Here is a 20,728-nt window from a genome sequence, read left to right on the forward strand (position 1 = left end):
AATAAATGAGTCTCACTGTTCTCAGTGAGAGAGGCTGCGGTCGGGGGATTGTGTGCAGGTCTAGCTGGGTTCTAGCTGGGGTCTAGCTGGGTTCTAGCTGGGGTCTAGCTGGGGTCTAGCTGGGGTCTAGCTGGGGTCTAGGGGATCTGGGCAGGTCTAGCTGGGGTCTAGGGGTTCTGGGCAGGTCGAGCTGGGGTCTAGGGGTTCTGGGCAGGTCTAGCTGGGGTCTAGGGGTTCTGGGCAGGTCGAGCTGGGGTCTAGGGGTTCTGGGCAGGTCTAGCTGGGGTCTAGGGGTTCTGGGCAGGTCTAGCTGAGCCGTGTTGGACCTGGACTGCTTCTGTTCTTTGGCTGTTTGTGACAAACAACAACCCCCTTTCCACTCAATTATTTTCTCACCATTCTGGCAGTTCTCACGAAAGCTGTGATCCACTGACAAGAAAGTGTACACAGCCGACTGTTTGGAGCACGGCCACCAGAATATCTATTGTTGTGGATGGAATGCAAGGAATGCTGTTGAATCAAACAATATGCATGACGTTTTCTCCTTTTATAGCTGGATGTGTTTTCTTCTCTCCTATATAGTGGGACCGTGATAAAAGGAAAGCCATCTGAATAGTTTTCAATGTAACGGGCAGAAAGAATTACATCTAACAGACCTGTCTCTAAATCGTGCAGTATAACTGGGCTCGTTTTGAATGGCTGCTGTGTGACATGAGGTCCGGTCTATGTGGTCTATTGCTGTCATCCGCCAGACCCCCTAATGTGTTGATCTTTGGGTCCCAGCTCTGCTCACTCCAGGCTGCTGGGCCTCAGCGCAGGCCCCTTTTGGAAGTCCAGCTGCGCTCTGTCGTAAAAGTAGAGTAAATCTTGATTTAAGTGAAGGAAGGCCAATATGTTGGAACAGATTGACATTGGCGCAGAGAGAGGAGGGTTAACAGGGTGCTGTAAGACCCCCGGGTTCAAACCCCAGATCCAGACAGGAACGACAACTCATTCATCGCCCTGGAAACAGCTCTATTAAGGAAGCGAGTGGATGACCTCCATAAAAGGTCATAGAAAGGGAGTCGGCCCTGTGGTTTTGGGTCCCTCCGGAGTGGTTCTGTTCTCTAGTTATATCCAGCTCTACTGACACATTGTCTGGAGCTTCAGTCCGAGATGTGAAATAGTGTTTTTGATATCTTGACCCTTAACCTTCACTGGCTCAGTCCCATTCTTCTGAGACATTTCCCTGTGACCAAAGAGAGTTCTGTGAAACAAAAGAGTTATGTCCAATAGGTCCATTCCCTCAGTGAGGTCTGGGAGATCATGATGCTGTTGTAGAACCAGACCAGCCTTTCCTCACAGTGGAACAGTGGCCTCCGCAAAGCCCATCGGGCCAGTTTTGGAACTTTCCTACCATCCTCAGAATGAGCTCTGTTGAGTAAACAGCAGCCTATACCCGCAGCATCCCAGCATTTCCATTAGGACACTGGAAACATGAACCGCCACGTTGTTTAGCTAAATAACTTGCCTACTGTATAACCCGAGGCGAGTGTGATGTCATCTTCAGCGCAGATCCCGGCCTGTCCATGGAACCAAATGCTCCTTGAATGAGGGTGGTTAATACGATCACACTGGAGGCAGTGTTGAGACTGACGCTTGGGAGATGACTCCTTGTTTTCCATGTCCACAGTAAGAGCTGTGGACATGGAATGCTATGAACTGTACTATATCAAATGTTTCATTGATGTCTTCATTTTTCCCAAATGTTTTAACCGTTGTATGTTGATCTGAACCTTTGACATATACCTGCCTGTGAGTTTTTTTAAATTGTGTGTATGAACTGGGTAAAAATAATTGCCTTATTTGGGATCAGTAAAATCATATGAATAGCTGAGTTTTCATTGCAGCTGTGAGGGTCATGGTGTAGGATGATGAAATTCAGGAAACCAGCCCTACACAATGCAGCAGTTTCAAGAGGGACAAACCTAATGCAAGCTAATGGTTTACATTTACATTTTCATTTTTACAGTTTAAGGTGAAACAGTCCAGCTGCAGTTAAATGTATTGGAAACAGATGGAAATGAATTCCAGAATCCACTCCCTTCATGGTGGCTTTGCTGACAGTCTTGCTCCTCTAAGTATATAGGTTGCATAAATTTGCTGCGTTTACGGCCCTTCATTGCGGTCTCCATGGAAACCCAGTCTATAGGCTAAAGATAGCCCCATCTCTCTCTTATAAAGCAGCAGCACCTGAACTTGATAAAACCCCCCTCAATGACAATGAAAACCTGTGAAGGCTTTGGGTTATTCCTTCAGTTCAGACGAAAGCTCCCCTCTGGTAATGCTTTCAGATTGAATTGATGAAACGTGTGTTAGAGATGGAGAATGTAGCTTAGAGAGAGACCTCCTGCTGTATAATAAGAGGTTTACCACATGATGAAAGAATCGACACCTTTAAGCCAACCCCAGCCACACCCTGGAGATATGTACACACAACTGTCTGTCTGAAAACGATATTCAAACATTCAGTCATCATTCTGTACCTTATTGCGATCAAGGTTCAAAGGAGAAGTTCATTTTGACTTTGACCAGAGTGACGTCACCTCACGGGCCGAGCAGGGAGTAAACGAATCTCATGAAATAAATGGTCGACGTGCCCGACGGGCTTGTGGCACGATGCCACTGCTCCACGGTGGAAAGAGCTGGTTTCAGTAAGAGGATGCTGTGTCCATGCAAAGCCTTGGACACACTGGGATTAGTGTCAGGAGGGAGTGTTAATCCCAGGAGCCTCCCTCCAAAGCGTGGTCCACCCTGCAAAGCGTCATGGCACAAACACCGCGGGGATAATGGAGTCGGTGGCACAGGAGTACGACTTAAAATGGATGACGGTAGGGCAGGATACTGCGTGTGCTGCACGTGTGGATGGCTCGTGCTAACCCTTCTCACAAGAGTGAACGGTAACTCACAAATATACTGATGGGGTCTGTTTAGGTGGTTTCCTCTTCCAAGGACAGATTTGGGGAGAGTAAGATGATCCCATATCCTCTCCTAAAGGGGCAACTCAAATATGTTCTCTATAAACAAAGGGGGCAACTTCAGCTGGTGCTGTAACATGAAGTAGCCATTTTGTACTTCATATTTGCTCATTACTCTAAATTGACTCTTTCTTCCAATTGTAGGACCCTACCTCAGATTGGGTAATGTTGAACACATATGTGTGTGTGTGTGTGTGTGTGTGTGGCTTGGGCACAACAATCAGTGAGCCTGTCTCCATTTGTTTGTTCGAATACCTCTCCTGACTTCTCTGTGCTTCTGAAGTTCAGCCCTACCATCTGATCCTCTAACCCAGACACCCCCCATCTCCCGTCCTCTCCCTTCCCCTCCGACGTTGGTACGATCCAAAAGCCCAGCGGTTTGTTTGCTTGGGAAAGGGGAATATCCTCTGAGGTCAAGTCAAACAGGATGTGCTAGAGTGTGGTCCCGTTCTCCGATTGGCCCAATGTAATAATGCTCTAGGTGGGGGCACTCACACACACACACACACACACAGAACACACACACACAGGCACCATGCCTCGAAACCACAAACTTGGTTTTGTTACTTGACTGTCTGACAGCCTTACTAGTTTTATTTACCTTAAAGAGTAGTTTGTGATTAAAGCTGAACATGCTTGTTTAAATAAGACATGGGATTGGGAAAATGTCCACCACCAAAGATAATAAACAGACACGGCTGGAGATTGAGATCTTCAGTAAAAGCAACACATCGTCACAAGGTAATCAAAGAAATCAGAATTCTGCAGTTCACAATGGGCTGCATTTACTAGCAGAATGAGCTGGAACTCTCCTCAGTCTACAACACGTAACTAGTGCGTCAGAGCAAGTGGAGTATGTTGGCAGGATACTGAGAGACATGAAAGAGGGACATGAGTTTCATCTACAGGACTAGAGCACCTCTTAAGTAGAAGGCAAATGCAAATGCAAAACAAACTTATTGAAATAAAAAGTCTCTTAAAGTATGAATTCAAGTATGAATCTAAAAGTGTGGACACCTAATGAAAACACTTAATTATTATTTACTTCAGGTGATTTATTTCTGGACTATTTTCAAACATTGTCATCTGGCCCTTTCACCGATGCGAAACCAAAATGACACCCTTGACGTCCAAAGGTGGAACAAAGTGGTAATAATGACTATAATGATAACATGACTGTGGTGACAGGGCGAACGTCATGTAGGTGACGCAGAGAGCCTGTCACACCCTCATACCTGCATTGGGTGACCTTTACCACAGGTAACAGGGACTGCGACTCTCCACGCTCATCATCCTCTCATCTTCGTCCACCAACATCTGCTGTGGATCACGGTGGTGAGGTGTGGTGATGTCATAGAGGGATGGTGTGGTGATGTCATAGTGGGATGGGGATGACATGGAGGTGGTTAGGGTGGACAGGCTGTCATTATGACATGAATGTGAGCATTACTCATTGTGTAATGGGTGGAGGTACGCTGACATATTGAACAATGAAGTCAGCCATCCCCATGGCCTTATTATGATGAAGAAAGTAAGGTCTGGCTCCGAGTTTGTCAGAGAATCCTAATAGCAGGCCATTGGTTGGGAAATTGAATCAATTAGGAAACAGAGGTCAGAGGAAATGACCTCAGGGTCAGCGACCTTTGCCAATCACCCACAGGAAAGGCTCTGTCACCGTGGTATGCTCTGTCACCGTGACGATCCTGCCGTTTTCACTTAGCAGACCGGTCAAGTAACCGACACAGATAACTAGAAGACAATGGAGGATGTGTATTTTTAGCTCATGATTGTAACACAGATATCTCAGGTCTGGCTCAGTAATGGTGGCCATTCCATAAAGGACCCCCCCCACTCCTCCACAGGTGACTTCAAAAGTCCTTCAAGTCACCCGGTGTCTGGGTCCCTGCGCCCTAGTGTGACTGTGAGAGAATCCCCGCCCCCAACGCATACCCCTGTCCTTTACACATTTACAAACAAACAAGGCATGCGTGCTAGCCCTTCTCTGAAAACCTGTATCCAAGCACTGGACGACAGCCTAGAGATGCACTTGCGTGACAGTGGTGCTGGTGGACCCCACCACGCTGCCATACAGGAAGCGGTTATGTAAACTGCTGTGGAGGAGAAGGAAGGGACAGGGTACAACACTTAGCAGTGCCACACAGAAGGAGCCAGACTCATCCCTGAGGGGTGGAGCCCCTAGGCCTGGTGGGGCCTGGTGGGGCCTGGTGGGGTGGGGGTCAGATGGCTAAGCGGTTAGGGAATCGAGCTACCAATCAGTAGGTTGCCGGTTCGATTCCCCGGCCGTGAAAAATGATGTTGTGTCCTTGGGCAAAGCACTTCACTCTACTTGCCTCGGGGGAATGTCCCTGTACTTACTGTAAATCGTTCTGGATAAGGGCGTCTGCTAAATGACTAAATGTAAGTGTAATGTAAGGCCCCTGGCCTGGTGGGGTGAAGCCTCTGGCCTGGTGGGGGTGAAGCCTCTGGCCTGGTGGGGGTGAAGCCTCTGGCCTGGTGAGGTGAAGCCTCTGGCCTGGTGGGGGTGAAGCCCCTGGCCTGGTGGGGTGAAGCCTCTGGCCTGGTGGGGTGAAGCCTCTGGCCTGGTGAGGTGAAGCCTCTGGCCTGGTGAGGTGAAGCCTCTGGCCTGGTGGGGGGCTGGGTCTCTGGCCTGATGAGGCTGGCATCACTCCCTCCTCACTAGCTGCTAATGAGGTTAGTTAATTAGCTTTGCAAACTTGGGAGGGAGGGGTCGACAGAGAGAAAGAGGGGTGGAGGGGTCGAAGGAGGAAGAGAGTAAAAAGAGACACCCTAAGCAACGGTGGAATAATATTTCTGTTTATCTGCGGAGATGGTTCGGTGGTATTTTTGGAAGGCTGTTGTTTTTTCCTTCGTAAATTCCTGGTTCCGGGTGTTTTTTCTTCTTCTCCCTGTTCCCAGCCTGTGAATGGCTGCCTGCTTCCTCTCTCTCCTTCCTATTCCCAGCCTCTGATTGCTTGAAAGAGGCGGGGAGACAGCCTGTGTGTGTGTGTGTGTGTGTTTGGTTAAGTGTACAGAATGTGTCTGTGCAAAAGAGATTATTTCTGTGTCTGAGGAGTGGTGCATCTGGGTGTTTCACTTGGAGGGGTAGACGCATGGCGAGTGAATGTGTGTGCGTGTGTTTAGGGTGTGTGGGATGATGGAACCATTCAAGTAATGAGCGTGTCCACAGTTCCCCTTGTTCTGCTTTCTCTTACCCAGCTGGCAATAGGTGCTGTGTGTGTGTGTGTGTGTGTGGGTGTGTGTGTGGGTCTGTTTCTGTGTGTGTGTTACACAATGCCCTACAACCTTCTCCCGGCACAACCCAGACAGATGATTCTTTGCTCTTGCCAAGTTGTGTGAGAATCTGGCTTCTGATCTCCCTCCTCTGTCTTGATACAGACCACACTCCCATGAAACACTCTTGCACCAAATTAATCCCATCAAGTTGAGCGACTCAAGGCTATCACTTCACTTTCCCAATATAGCTTTACATTTTTGTGTCTCGCAAGCAGTACAACATGTTTCTCAAGTGTGTACTGGATTTCTGTTCAGGATCGGACTTTCTGTAAGTTTAGACTGGTTTCACAATTCAATACTTAAATACGATGACATGCTGGTTTGTCTGGACTTCATGCGCTCATCTACTAAGGTAAACACACTTGTTTAAAAAACATGCTTTCCATTTCATGTAGAATCCTAGGTGTGTGAATGCAACCATAACCTTATTTAAACATTTCACTGGCTTCCGATATGAAGTGTCAGTAATAAAATAAAAATAAAAGAAACCTACGGGTTTGTGAGATTTGTCTCAATCGGAAAACAATGAGGATGTTTTCAGATGACTGTGTGAAACTTCGAGGTTCCATCCCGTCCCTCCAGGTTCGCGTGACCCTGGACACTGATTGCTCGATGTTGTTGTAAACATTCAAAAGGATCACATCTTTCAGTGTGGCGAAGAGACACATTTCCTGCCTGGGATGAAGGATTGTGTAAAGGTCTTTCAGTTCTGTTCCAACCGCCGTGCTTCAACAGCGAATTTGCCCTTTGGAATTTGTGGTTACATAAAGAGAAAAGTTTAGTCGCGCAACACAACTATCCCTCCGACTGTCGTCGACTGAAGAAGAAACCACATTTGCACAATCGTGTATCTGAACAAAATATCTCCTCCTACTGTTTGTTTACGATTCTGAACAAGCGTGCAATATTTTTACTCAAAACCCACTAAACCCTCAATTAAATCCCTTCAGAGTCCCTCAGGTCACCTCTCCTCCTGTGAGGAAAACAACAAACAATTCTCTGTGTCTCGTTCCTGCGGTGAAGCAACGAACACCTCAGTGTTGATATGATAACAGAGGCACACTCCCTTAACAGGCCGAGCATCATGGATGACTGTTTACGGCACAACACGCTGGAGAGCCAACACGTTGTGGTTTTCTCATAAACATTTCTGAATTTAGTACACAGCATAGTGTGAACCATACACACATTACAGGACATTTACAACCAACTTAAACTCATATACACACACACACAAGAAAGGACACGTGCCAGGTTGTGTTAAACAGTTGGTTGCCTCATATAAAGTTTTATGCTGTGTCACCATCTCAAAGGGCTCATTGTAGATTTGACTGATTAATTTGTCCAATCTGAGATCTGATTTACAGTTTGATTCATTTAATGAACATGTACCAAGGATGTTATTCTTAAGAATCAGTGAGGTTGTATATCATTTTTAGTACTCTGGCAGTTCCTCTCTCTCTCTACCTCCCAGTCAGAGGTGCATTACAGTACACCAAACATTTGGAGCAGAAAGTCTGTCTATCACTCAATACATTTGATTTCTGTTGTGTCTCTGTCTTCTCTTGGGGTCTGTGTTTGGCTGTCAGCAGCATTCCTGTACCCCAGACCTCATATCTGGACATAATGTGCTTGGAGCAGGAGACAAACTTAGCTACGTTTGTTGTTTCTTTTCCAGACACACAGGGTCTCTCACCACCAGAAGAGATGTCTGTTTCTCCGGCCCTGCCGGGCACAGTGCTGGAGTTTCCAGCTGAGAACCAGTGATGGGGGCTCCGTCTGTTTCTGCAGTGTAAACCAGTGATAGGGGCTCTGTCTGTTTCTGCAGTGTAAACCAGTGATAGGGGCTCTGTCTGTTTCTGCAGTGTAAACCAGTGATAGGGGCTCTGTCTGTTCCAGCTGAGAACCAGTGATGGGGGCTCCGTCTGTTTCTGCAGTGTAAACCAGTGATAGGGGCTCTGTCTGTTTCTGCAGTGTAAACCAGTGATAGGGGCTCTGTCTGTTTCTGCAGTGTAAACCAGTGATAGGGGCTCTGTCTGTTCCAGCTGAGAACCAGTGATGGGGGCTCCGTCTGTTTCTGCAGTGTAAACCAGTGATAGGGGCTCTGTCTATTTCTGCAGTGTAAACGTACATTTTGCAGTGTGGAATGTGCACGTGTGTGTATGTATGTTGCGAGTGATTGTGCGTGTGTGTGTGTGAGTGTGTGTGTGTGAGTGTGCGTGTGTGTGTGAGTGTGCGTGTGTTGGTCCGTTTTAGGGCCTGACGATGGTTTGGGGGTGGATGAGGGTGATGGGGAGTTGTTTGGACGGATAGCCGACTCTCCCCTGCAGAGGTTTGTTTTACAGGGATAGAAGGAATGTGTCTCTTCCTGGTCTCGTACATCAATATGGCAGATGTTTCCTAATGAGGGGATAGCGGGCTTTTCAGCTAATACGTAAACTATCCTAATTGCTGTTTGTTTTGTCTCCCCTCGTCTTTTTGTCCTGTTTCCAACATCTGAGGAGAATTTTCAAGAACAAAAAAGGAACTTAAATTGCTGCCGTATATTTGGCTTCCACACACAGAGAGAGAGAGAGAGAGCTCTGTATTGTTTCCAAGTCTTTATTCATCCTCTGTTTGATCTCTACTCTTATCCCAAACCAAATGCACTCTGTTGTGTTGAAGCTCTCCATTGAGCGCCACAGTAAATCCCATTCATGTTAGTTTGCTCTGGTGTTTTTCCATTGCTGAGATATGTGTATTACTCCTGATAGGATATCAAGCACACCTAAGTGCTTCCCTTTCCTCCCTCTCTTTATTTTCTTTCCTTTTTCTCATCGGCCTTTTGACTCTCTATCGAGCACCCCGCACATGCTCAGTGTCACGTCCTGTAGTGGACGCTGTGCTCTCCTCACTGCTCTCCCCATACGCAGATTTAGAGAGGATCAAGTCTGGGAGCCAACAAGATTAGTAATGTATCAGGGATCTTTCTCCGCCGAAGCTGCTCTCTCTCTCTCTCTCTCTCTCTCTCTCTATCCATCTCTCTCTATCCATCTCTCTCTCTCTCTCTCTCTCTCTCTCTCTCTCTCTCTCTCTCTTTTCCATGTTTTCTTTCTCTCACTCTCTTTCCATTTTCTCTCTCTCACTCTTTCTTCCCCCTTCTCTAATTTCTTCTCTTCCTCTTTCTCTCTCTTTTTTCCATTCCACTCTCGCTTTTTCTCTGTAAACGTTACCACTCTCTCTCTCTCAACCCCTCTCCCACTTCTCTTTCCTCTGTCTCTCTTTCCCTCGCTCTGTCTCTCATCCTCCCCTTTCTCTCTCTGTCTCTCTTTCCCTCGCTCTCTGATTTTCATCCTCCCTTTTCTCGGTCCGTCGTTCACTCTCACAGACCCCCCCGTCTCCTGCCTACACAAACTGGACCACCCCTCACCCCTGTCCTCCGCCCGGGCCACACGGAGGAACAGATGAGTCGATCGGTCGAGGCCCACCTCTGAACCGCACACGCTCTGTGTGTTTGTTGACGTCGGCTGCCATCTTTCATCCCTGCCCTCAGGAGCACTGACGGTTTGTTTGGGTTGTCCTTCTGCAGACGGGGGCTTCCTTCAACAGCATGCTGCCTACAGGGGCCTTCGCTAGCACAGCTTTATTTAGTTAACCTTTATCTAACCAGGGTGGTCACAATGAGACTCAGGCCTCCTATCTAGCTGGGTGTCTTGCTTTAACTCAAATTCAATAAAACGAGAGCAGTATACCAATGTATATATATATATATAGCATAGGAATATATCAAATGCTATGCGGAATACAAGAAATGTACTTGTACAGTATATGTACAGTAAAAATACTTTACCTGTACCTTGACGTCATATGTATGACCTTTATGATGGAATTCAAAACTTAGATTTAGCGAATCAAACTTTAACAATCTGAGAAGAAAGAAAATTATCTACCAATTGCGTTTTCCCGCAAGCTTGTTGAAATATCACCCTGGAGATCATTATTCAACTATCATAGAAAGATCTTGATGTCTATCAGATTAAATTAACCACAAACTGTTCCAGCCCTTGTCTAAAGACATGATGTGAGATCATGTTGCACAACCTGCACAACTTATTTTGTCCTAAAAGGGTTGTCTTAAGATTCCTAGAGAACAGCAATGCCTTGTACTAGTAATATTGGACCCAATTTGTTGCCAATGGAAACATAGTTGAACAAACTCAACTCTGGCAAGCACCTTCTGACATGAGTTGGCTCGTGCTAAAATCACTGTGTATCTGAGTCATTCGGTTTCCGAGTACACTGTAATATCGCATAATCACCATAGTTCATGCCTAATGAATGCCTGGTGCCATTCCGGACTCAGGTGAAGTAACGATTTCTCTGGCACTGCTGCACTCACAGTACTGAGAAGAACCATGATTTCACTCTGAACTGGGAGTCATTCATGGGAGTCATTCATGGGAGTCATTCATGGGAGTCATTTCGAAGTGCGTGAACAGTGGTGGACATCCACTGTGCTTTGCCCTCCCGTGCTAGCAGTGATTCATGGGATGGAGATGAATGTGAAAGGGGGATGGAGGGGAGGAGGGGTGGAAGAGGAGGAAGCAGAGGAGGAAGGAGAGGGGAAAGGCTGCTTTATGAACGATGGCTGATAATGGAGACCCACAGGAAAGCACAGAGGAGGATTTTCCACTAGGTCGCACAGGAGCCCTGGCACACCACGCGTACCCACATACACACACAGTCCACACACACACACGCGCACGCACAAACACCCTTTCATACACACATTCACACACCCACGCACACCCTCACACCCCCACACACATACACAAACCCCCACACACACCCATGCACATACACACATAAACGCAAACTCACACAAATGGTGCAGTGAAAATAACGCCCTATTTCACCCCCCAACCCCCCAGTAATCTTCTTCTGAAGGTTGGTGTGTCATGCACGTGTGTGTGTGTGTGTGTGGGTGGGTGGGTGAACCAATCTGAGCCTGTGCTTAAGCAGATCTGTGGATGTGCTCTTATCTTCCAGTGGGGCTGCACCTGCTCTCTCAGGGCAACACGCCAGATCACATCAAACCGGCCTCTCATTGGCTGCAGCCAGGCACAGCACCATGGGGCATGTTGGCAAATAAACACAATGAAGAGAGAACAATTAGGCACATCCAAAAGGGTCCTTCAATCTCTGTCTGTCTGTCTGTCTGTCTGTCTCTCTCTCTCTCTCTCTCTCTCTCTCTCTCTCTCTCTCTCTCTCTCTCTCTCTCTCTCTCTCTCTCTCTCTCTCTCTCTCTCTCTCTCTCTCTCTCTCTCTCTCTCTTGTGAGGGATCGTGTCTGGGTGAGAGGGAGAGAGCGAGCAGTAATGGGATGTGTTGTGTACTGGGTGGCTGGGAAACAACACAGTAACCAGAGGGAAGAACAGCAGGCAAACAACGACCCCTCCCTGTCCAAGTCTGGGACAAACACGTTCAAAACACACACACACACACACACACTCTCATACACACACACACCCCCACACACACTCTCATACACACACACACACCCACACACACTCTCATACACACACACACACCCACACACACACTCACACACTCTCATACACACACACCCACACACCCACACACACACACACACACACACACACACAATCAGACGTCCCCCCTCCCCCCCCCCACACACACACACACACACAATCAGACTTCCCCCCTCCCTACACACACACAGACGCGCCCCCCCCCCCCCCACACACACACACACACACAATCAGACGTCCCCCCTCCCTACACACACACAGACGCGCCCCCCCCCCCCCACACACACACACACACAATCAGACATCCCCCCTCCCTACACACACAGACACGCCCCCCCCCCCACACACACACACACACACACAGGAGGAAAAACAATGCTGAGAAGACCTTGCCTCTCTTCCTATAGTACAGCCGTTAGGGAAATGGAGAGGCCGTTTCATCCGCGTGTCTCTGCTGCTAATGACATCGTTAGAACCAGGCCATTTAGCTAGCGCTGCTGCAGGCTGTCCAAGCAGGGCCTCTAATGTTCATGACATTGCATTAATATCAGCTTAATCTAGACGAATCTTTGCCCATCATGTGTGAAGTAACTGCAACATTAGGAGGCCATAAATCACATCCTCTCCCAGGCATTGTCGCTTAAACATGGGAAAAACTTTGTTCTAACTTCAAAGGGACTTACCAGTAAAATAGTCCTTGTTACTATGAGTTCACCTACTAATTGCTATGTATTCTCCAACCATGAAAAAGCATGACCTAATTGTCATGTGTTTCAGATTTTCCTAGTCAGTACATGTGCAACAGAGTCTTTCGGCGCTGGGCCATATACATATGTGTTGTGTGTGAGTCATAGTATGTTAGACGTGTTGTTTGTGCTTCCTAGCGTGTTAGACGTGTTGTATGTGATGACCTGTGTGTGTTTAAGGTCTGTGTTGACATGATGTGTGACTCGTCTTAGAAGCTGTGTATTCTCAGGACGTCCTGTAGAGACCTCCCCCTCTCTCGCCCCTCTCACCCCTCTGCCCCTCCCCTCCCACACCCCCCCCCACCATCCCCTTTTCTCACCACCCCCCCCCTCTAGCTCAAGAGCCTTATCTACAGTTTCCAGGCAGCTGTGTGTTTGTCTGAATCTGTGGGAGTGTGTCAATGTGTGTGTGTGTGTGTGTGTGTGTGTGTACTGTACACGTATGTAAATCTATGTGCTCGTGTGTGTGTGTTTTCTTGTGGGTGCGTGTTGACACTGCCAGGCGCTGCCTGGAATGGTTAGAAAATCTGTGACCAAAAAGCGCGTGATTAAAACATACAGGGGAGAGATTCCCTATTTTGATGACCTCCGTGTCCCAGTGTTAGCAGCTGGGACTGGAGGTAGCACAGCTGAAAGCACAGCGCTCATCGCTGGTTGGCCCCAGTGCTCCTCTAATGGCCTCCCATTAGCCCGGATCAAGGGAGGGAGGTGAAGGGGTTAAGTTGGTTTATACCACAGGGCTGCACCTGGATGGGGAGATGTGGTGGCCTCTCCCAGGGCTGGTCTGAAACGGTGCTGGAGAGAGCAGAGGAGGCCTGCGACGAGCCTGATCTTGAAGGGCTCTGTTTGGACTGCTATAAAACATGTGCTCCAGCTGTTTACAGTGACAGTGAGTGGTGTGGAATGGATTTATGTTGCTGACAAGGAGATCACATAGCTGTGGGGGGGGCTTGGGGGGGGGGCTTGGGGGTAGCTCCATTTAATTCCTCATCCTCTTTAAACACCCATTTCTGCATGATTTACAATGCTCTCTATACAAATGTGTACATTTTCAAATTCAAAGTAAAGTCTAAATGATTCATCTGGGTGTCTTGGGCTGTTGTGGGTGTTCTTCTGTGTGTTTTGTGGGGTTATATTATGGGATGTCGCTTGCTGCTGCTGAGCCACTTCCTGTTTATTGTCTTCATCCTGGCCCAGGGATCATCGCTGTGACATCACAGATTGTTTACCCCTGCAGGAGTCAAGGTGAGCTATATTTATCAGCCAGCGTGACTTAACCTTGTACCTTGTACCTCTGATCTTCTCCAGACAACACTTCAATGCTTCTTTCCTCTTCGTTGGCATGTTTAGGGGAACAGTTATTTAAGGAGTTGGTATCCTGCCTGTAGATTATAATACTGCTAAGACACAAACTGACTCTGGGGCACTCTGGTGGTACATAAGTGTGCGTGGCATGGAGGCTGGGACCTTGTTGCTGTGGCCTGGCTTCAAAACCTGCCTTGGCTCTTTGCTTCACGTCTTCCCAGTCTGTTCCCTCCACCTCTTCTGTCACATATCATGTGACTGTAGAGCTGTCCATTTAAAGCAGGAAAAAATACAGAGAAAACATATCTTAGAAGTGAACCTGCTCCTCCTTTTTCAGCCATAGACCTTTAAGAGTCCTGTTATCCCCCCTACTGTGTTCTCCTCGGACTAAAACAGGTCTCCTTCTGTGGCCAGGTGTAGCTGCTCAAGGGTTAATGACAGAGAGGAGAATAACCCACCTCTGCAAGCACTTGACATAGAACTAGCCTCCAAGCATGGTAATGCCAGGTTGTAAACATTAGTTGGATAGGGGTCAGTCAGTTCTGGCTGTGGAATGTTGTGTAAGAATCCCCCTCAAAATGTAGCAGCAGACAGAAGCTGTTTTACAGCAGGCATGCTTCCCCCCACACACACACACACACACACACACACACACACACACACACACACACACACACACACACACACACACACACACACACACACACACACACACACACACACACAGATCCCCAGCTGTGCATCCCAACAGTATTATTATTCCACACACCCCTCGATGTGGGTTTAAGGGGGAGGGCGGTGGGGGCTTGGTAGAGTAGGGTTTACTCTGGGCCCTGGGAGAGTTAGTTAACAGGGTGGAGCGGTACCTCTCATGGCCTGTCCAGCCTCCTCTTACCCCTGCAGGCTCCTGCCAACTGCTGGCCAATGACCTGGAGGGCCCCACAGGCACAAAACCCTTACCCTCATGGCATTTGCTGGTTTCCTCCAAGACACCCCCCCCCCTCCCCCCCCCCCGGCCTCAGGCAACTTCCTCTCTCATCTCTAACCCCCTGTCCTATCCAACTCCTCCTCCTTCCCCCTCCTCCTCCCCCCTCCTTCCTGATGTCCGTGTCTGATGTTTGTCGAGGAACTTCAAACCGCTTCTTAGCAGCTGATTAGTTTTTCCCCTCGTTCTCACAGTGAGAATGGACTTGTTGTTGTCTGAGGGGATGTTATTGTAGCAGGGGAGCGTTAGATTAGAAGGTTTTGTTTTCTTTTCGGTCATTTCATCAGGATATGCTTCGCGATGACAATATTTTAGGAATATCTCATTTGAATCATGCACATCGTATATCTCAGTGTTTGGAATGCATAGACTCCAGTAATATATTTATATAATATTTATTTAGGGTTGGTTCCAGAGAGACCAGTGTGTTTTGCTCAAGGTAACCCTGCCTACCCAGAATCCATCTTAGAACCATGAAGCAGTAGTCTGGACAAGGCTGTGCACACAAAACAGGGTCCAAATGTTCAACAATGACAGAAATCAATGATGTCATCCTGCGTCCCTGCTGAAATGGCCACTGGGCCAGAAGTCTCTGGTTTGAGCCTGGCATCCTGAGGTCCCTGGTTTGAGCCTGGCATCCTGAGGTCCCTGGTTTGAGCCTGGCTTCCTGAGGTCTCTGGTGGTGAACACAGAGAGCTGTCACCAGATTAGACGAGGGTGGGGTGGGGTGGGGCGGGGCGGGGCGGGCGGGCGGGTCACACCAAGCTGCTCTGGGCTCCAGTCTGGTGGTTCCCAACATTGACCCTGAACACTGAAGTACTCAGGAGACGTTTTTAATCAAAACGACTTTAGATGGGTTGGGGGTGGGGGGGCAGAACAGGGGCTTTGACAAGAAAGCCTTGAAGATAGAAAATTCATCCTCGCTCCCATGCTCCTCTCTAAACAAGGGACTCGGGGGAGCGGACAGCACACTGTGATAAACAAACTCAGACTGTCCCTTTCAGTGTGACCTTCACTGTCCCTAAGGTCCTGGCTTGCCCTCCCCTTAGCGGCAGCAACCAGCCCCACCTGGGCAGGAAGACAGCCCCACCTGGACAGGAAGACAGCCACACCTGGACAGGAAGACAGCCCCACCTGGGCAGCAACCAGCCCCACCTGGACAGGAAGACAGCCCCACCTGGACAGGAAGACAGCCCAACCTGGACAGGAAGACAGCCCCACCCAGGCAGCAACCAGCCCCACCTGGACAGGAAGATAGCCCCACCTGGGCAGGAAGACAGCCCCACCTGGACAGGAAGACAGCCCCACCAGGACAGGAAGACAGCCCCACCTGGGCAGGAAGACAGCCCCACCTGGACAGGAAGACAGCCCAGCCTGGGCAGGAAGACAGCCCAGCCTGGGCAGGAAGACAGCCCCACCTGGACAGGAAGACAGCCCCACCTGGACAGGAAGACAGCCCCACCTGGGCAGCAACCAGCCCCACCTGGACAGGAAGACAGCCCCACCTGGACAGGAAGACAGCCCCACCTGGACAGGAAGACAGCCCCACCTGGGCAGCAACCAGCCCCACCTGGACAGGAAGACAGCCCAGCCTGGACAGGAAGACAGCCCCACCTGGGCAGCAACCAGCCCCACCTGGACAGGAAGACAGCCACACCTGGACAGGAAGACAGCCCCACCTGGGCAGCAACCAGCCCCACCTGGACAGGAAGACAGCCCCACCTGGACAGGAAGACAGCCCAACCTGGACAGGAAGACAGCCCCACCCAGGCAGCAACCAGCCCCACCAGGACAGGAAGATAGCCCCACCTGGGCAGGAAGACAGCCCCACCTGGACAGGAAGACAGCCCCACCAGGACAGGAAGACAGCCCCACCTGGGCAGGAAGACAGCCCCACCTGGACAGGAAGACAGCCCAGCCTGGGCAGGAAGACAGCCCAGCCTGGGCAGGAAGACAGCCCCACCTGGACAGGAAGACAGCCCCACCTGGACAGGAAGACAGCCCCACCTGGGCAGCAACCAGCCCCACCTGGACAGGAAGACAGCCCCACCTGGACAGGAAGACAGCCCCACCTGGACAGGAAGACAGCCCCACCTGGACAGGAAGACAGCCCCACCTGGGCAGCAACCAGCCCCACCTGGACAGGAAGACAGCCCAGCCTGGACAGGAAGACAGCCCCACCTGGACAGGAAGACAGCCCCACCTGGACAGGAAGACAGCCCCACCTGGGCAGCAACCAGCCCCACCTGGACAGGAAGACAGCCCCACCTGGACAGGAAGACAGCCCCACCTGGACAGGAAGACAGCCACAGTGGGACTATTTGGCATTGCCAATGTTACCTTTACACTAACCACATGAGACACAGATAAATGAATAGAAATGCATTCAATGAATGACTTCTTGGCTTTCCAGTATACACTCACGTCATTTTCCGCCGGGACCGCTGGGACCACTGCTTTACCCAGAATGCATGTCAGCGGGCCGGGCGGCGTCCCTCCCAGGAGAGCTCATCTACGCCCTGCTCTCCTCCAACCTCACAGCAGCACTGCCAGCTCACAGCAGGCCTAATGGGGCTTTAAACATGGACACAGAAAACCCTTCTTGTGCATCAGCAGCTGCAGCGCGCTCTGGGCACTGATTTCCTGGAAAGGTTCTGAGCTAGGCACAAGCACCTTGCAATGCTAGAAGTGTTCATGGCAATATGAATCTCTGTTTTTGTTTTCTCTGGGGCTGAGGCTGATGGTGAAGCTGATTTACATTTACATTTAGTCATTTAGCAGACGCTCTTATCCAGAGCGACTTACAGTAAGTACAGGGACATTCCCCCTGAGGCAAGTAGGGTGAAGTGCCTTGCCCAAGGACACAACGTCACGTGGCACAGCCGGGAATCAAACTGGCGACCTTCTGATTACTAGCCCGACTCCCTCACCGTTCAGCCACCTGACTCCCTGGGAGTTTACGTTTAGTCATTTAGCAGACGTTCTTATCCAGAGCGACTTACAGTAAGTACAGGGACATTCCCCACGAGGCAAGTAGGGTGAAGTGCCTTGCCTAAGGACACAACGTCATTTTTGCATGCCGGGAATCGAAACGGCAACCTTCAGATAACTAGCCCGATTCCGTAACCGCTCAGCCACCTGACTCCCTGATGGCTAATGGTGAGGCTGATGGTGAGGCTGATGGTGAGGCTGATGGTGAGGCTGATGCTGAGGCTGATGGTGAGGCTGATGCTGAGGCTGATGCTGAGGCTGATGCTGAGGCTGATGCTGACGCTGATGGCGAGGCTGATGCTGAGGCTGATGGTGAGGCTGATGCTGAGGCTGATGCTGAGGCTGATGCTGAGGCTGATACTGAGGCTGATGGTGGATGGGATGTGGGACTTGGGACTACACGGTTGTTCTGCTTCCGTGGGACTCAGTTCCCTGGGACAGGAGAGGGCCTTTGCGTGCCAACTGCACTTCTAACTGGCTCTGATTAATTTTTATACAAAGAGCGGGTGAGAGAAACAATGTTGTCATAAGAGTGAGAATGGGAGGGAATTAAAGATGGGGGGGCGGAGGGAGGGAGCGGGGGAAGACAACATTAAACAGCGTGAGAGTTTAAAAAGAGGTGGAAACACATCACTGTTCACCAAGCACCATGTCACCATGATGTCTTTTCTACGAAAGAAGACGATGACTTGCAGCTTAGACGCATCATCATCATCATCATCATCATCATCAGCCTGTGTCAGGCTGAACCCCCTCTCCAGTCCCACTCTGCTAATCAGCTTTTGGAGTCCCAGTGTATGTCGCCATGGCTACAAATGCCCTTGGTAACATGGGTTTCCTTTCCCTTCGTTCTCACCTTCCCTTCCCTCCCTCTCTCTTCCACTCTCTCTCTTTAGTTCACTCCTTCCCTCTCTCTCCCACTCTCTTTCTCTAGTTCCCTCCCTCCCTCTCTCTCCCACTCTCTCTCTCTAGTTCCCTCCCTCCGTCTCTCTCCCACTCTCTCTTGAGTTCACTCCCTCCCTCTCTCTCCCACTCTCTCTCTCTAGTTCCCTCCCTCCGTCTCTCTCCCACTCTCTCTTGAGTTCACTCCCTCCCTCTCTCTCCCACTCTCTCTCTCTAGTTCCCTCCCTCCCGTTCCCCGACTTACCTTCGAGCCTGGGAGCGGAATTCTGGGAACATGTTTCCATGTGAAACGGCGAGGGCCAGTGCAGGGGTGTGACGCCACGGCATTGTTCCCGCTGCGAGGAGAGGAACCGTGCGCCGCGAGGCCAATTCCTGTCCGCTCCAAAAAAACAGCCACTTTCTCACACCGCTTTCCTTCCTCTGCCGGACAGCTCCAAACAATCCTGTGTGAGTGCCTGTGGGTACGAGGGAGCCTCGGATGGGAGAGCAGACGGGAGAACCTGATCGAGAGGGTGGGAGAGAGAGAGAGAGAGAGAGCCTGGTTCAGAGAAAGAGAGAGGGTGAAAGAGAGACCAAGGAACAGAGAGAGTGAGAGAGAGCAACACTGGTCCAGAGAGGAAGAATTAGAGAGAGAGGGATAATTTTAGAGAGAGGGAGAGAGGGAGGAAGGGAGAGAGGGAGAGAGGGAGAGAGGGGGAGAGGGGGAGAGGGGGAGAGAGGGGGAGAGGGGGAGAGGGGGAGAGGGGGAGAGGGGGAGAGAGGGAGAGAAGGGGAAATGGTCCTTTTTCTATGGGTTTATGCAGACTGTTTATGGGCTACTCAAAACAAACAAAGGGGAAAAGGAGATCCCATAGCCGCCCAACTGACACCCACACAACAAAGAGTGAATTGGCATTCTATCACTGTGACCGGGCCTGGCCTACCGGCTGCTTGCCTGCCTGTGTGCCCCCCTCAAGCTGTCCTGAGGCACAAACAATGGAGTAGGAGTAGGCTTCTCATAAAAACTGTTGGCTGTTCCTGAGGACTTTTTTTGGTGTTGAATGCTGTTTGCCTAAATTCAAACTTATTTTGTGTCAACTCCAATGATGTGTGTAGGCGTGTGTGTATGAGGAGAGGTTAGAGTAGGGGTAGGGGGTTCTTCTCCATGACTTACTTTGAGGTGAACTCCAGTCTTTAACTGTGTCCAGGACATCTAACATGATATCTAACAACATTTACATTTAGTCATTTAGGCGATGCTCTTATCCAGAGCGACTTACAGAAAGCACAGGGACATTCCCCCCGAGGCAAGTAGGGTGAAGTGCCTGGCACGACCGGGAAGCAAACCGGCAATCTTCTGATTACTAGCCTGATTCCCTAACCGCTCAGCCACCCGACTCCGCAAGCACCAACCGACATTGTGACTGTGACCAAACACTTTAAACTTCACATTACCCAAGCCCATGTGTTTCCAGAATCATCATCATAACCTTCCTTTTATGGCCATACAGCATCTTTACAGGGAGTCCCTGCTGTCACTGGAACATCAGTTATTTCCTACCATTTGCTAAATTGCGCTGAGGCTACATGCAAGGGTTTTTTTCGTAGCAAATCACAATCAGTCCAGGAAGATGTCTAGACCTCTGGGACTGTCTCGTCTTCAGTTGCAGCACTCCTCAGGTCAGAAGTTTAATGAGTTCCAAATGTACCGTGTTTGTGTGTGTGTGTGTGTGTGTGGGGGGGGGGGTTCATGTATACGTGCACCTTTGAGTACTAACTCAGACCACGCCCCCATTCCCATGGCGACCCCCCTTCGAGCAGCCCCCCCCCCCCTCCCATGCTCAGGTTCTATTGTTTGGTTCTGCGATGAGCTCTGCACGTATGGACACCGTGTGAGCAGCATTCCTGCCTGCAAGCTCATCCCCGGTATATAGACCTGATTCATGGCCTCTCCTGA

At 49.8% G+C, this 20,728-nt stretch overlaps 1 long non-coding RNA gene across 1 annotated transcript; it reads right to left on the reverse strand.

Moving 5' to 3' along the window:
* Window positions 1-15,305: 15,305 nt before the first annotated feature.
* On the reverse strand, window positions 15,306-16,116 carry LOC146287298 (uncharacterized). The gene is made up of 3 exons (XR_014758400.1): window positions 16,098-16,116; window positions 15,989-16,032; window positions 15,306-15,574 (listed from the first exon to the last, which is right to left on the reverse strand). It is a non-coding gene; the product is annotated as an uncharacterized LOC146287298 (long non-coding RNA).
* Window positions 16,117-20,728: the final 4,612 nt, after the last annotated feature.

This window comes from Hypomesus nipponensis, chromosome 6 (genome assembly GCF_054491055.1).
Source record: "Hypomesus nipponensis isolate SF chromosome 6, ASM5449105v1, whole genome shotgun sequence".
Classification (NCBI taxonomy): Eukaryota; Metazoa; Chordata; class Actinopteri; order Osmeriformes; family Osmeridae; genus Hypomesus; species Hypomesus nipponensis.